We start from the raw sequence: 1,249 nt of genomic DNA, 5'->3' as shown, positions 1-1,249 counted from the left end.
ATATTCGTGGGATACATGTGATATTTTGTTACATGCATGCAATGTAATGGTCAAGTCAGGGTGTTTAGAGTATCTATCAACCATGATTTATCATTTTTATGTGCTAAGCACATTTCAAGTCCTCTCTTCTAGTTTTTTTGAAAAATAGTATACACTGTTGTTAGCTATAGTCACTCTACTTCACTAACAAACAATAGAATTTATTCTTTATATCTAGCGTATGCTCATAACCATTAACCAACATCTCTTTATCTCCGTCCACTTTCTAGTTCCTGGTATCTATCATTCTACTTCTACCCTGATGTGATCGGCTTTTTAAACTCTCACATATGAGTGAGAACATATGATATTTGTTTTTCTGTGCCTGGCTTATTTCACTTAACATTATAATGTCCACTTCCATCCATGTTACTGCAAATGATACAATTTCATCTTTTTTTTTTTTTTTGTGAGTCAGAAAATTATTTTAATAGTTACAAAACTTTTTTTTTTTACAGAATCAGTATAAAATAGCAGTTGATTTCTCCATAATTATCAGAATTATTTATATTTGAGGTCTTGGCTAAGTGGGGCTGAAATCAACAAAAGGTCTTGGACTGTTGGCTCAGAAATCATCCTAGGAAGCCCGCCCTGTTGATACCTGTCATGCTTAGCTCTTATGAGATGACCCAGTCCTTTAAAAAAAAAAAAAAAAGTATCTCTCTTTATTCATTCTTTGGAGGCTTGAAGTGAATTCGGCAGCGTTCATTAAACACCTTCCAGCTCCTGTCATTTACCACTTCTTCAACATTCAGTTCTGACTGCATCCATTTCAACTTTGTCTGCTCTTTTCTAAGTTGCTTTAATAACGTTAAATCGTCCAAATTCTTTTCTCTCTCTTCTCGGAGGTTTTTTACTACTTCTGACGTCTGGGCTATACAATTTTTTATGACTTTGTCTCTACTGGCATGAGCTGCCATCAATCATAAAGCTGTTTACAGGTTTGGCTGGCATCAATTTTCCCTACAAAGGAAGCTGTTGGAACTGTAGTGTTTAATTCATGTACTATTCTGTCATCAATTGTCCTCATCACCTTGAGTAATTCCTGGAACTCGGCGAACTCCTCACAGTTCACACCGCCACTGGGCGCCGCCATATTGGACCGATTTCATCTTTTTAAATGGCTGAATAGTTCCATTGTCTATATATACTACATTTTCTTTATCCATTCATCCATTCATAGACACTCAGGTGGATTCCATATCTTGGC

General features: G+C 35.9%; 1 pseudogene across 1 annotated transcript; it reads right to left on the bottom strand.

Annotated features, from left to right (window-relative positions):
- Positions 1–449: 449 nt before the first annotated feature.
- Positions 450–1,136, bottom strand: LOC116548560 (annotated as a pseudogene). Its single transcript, XR_004267463.1, has one exon. The product of XR_004267463.1 is annotated as a coiled-coil domain-containing protein 58 pseudogene (transcript).
- Between the last annotated feature and the right edge of the window lie 113 nt (positions 1,137–1,249).

The sequence above is a fragment of the Sapajus apella genome, unplaced genomic scaffold (assembly GCF_009761245.1).
Source record: "Sapajus apella isolate SASKATOON/1434 unplaced genomic scaffold, GSC_monkey_1.0 scaffold15114, whole genome shotgun sequence".
NCBI lineage: Eukaryota > Metazoa > Chordata > Mammalia > Primates > Cebidae > Sapajus > Sapajus apella.
The sequence above is the reverse complement of the archived record's forward strand: the minus strand, read 5'-3'. Positions and strand labels throughout refer to the sequence as shown.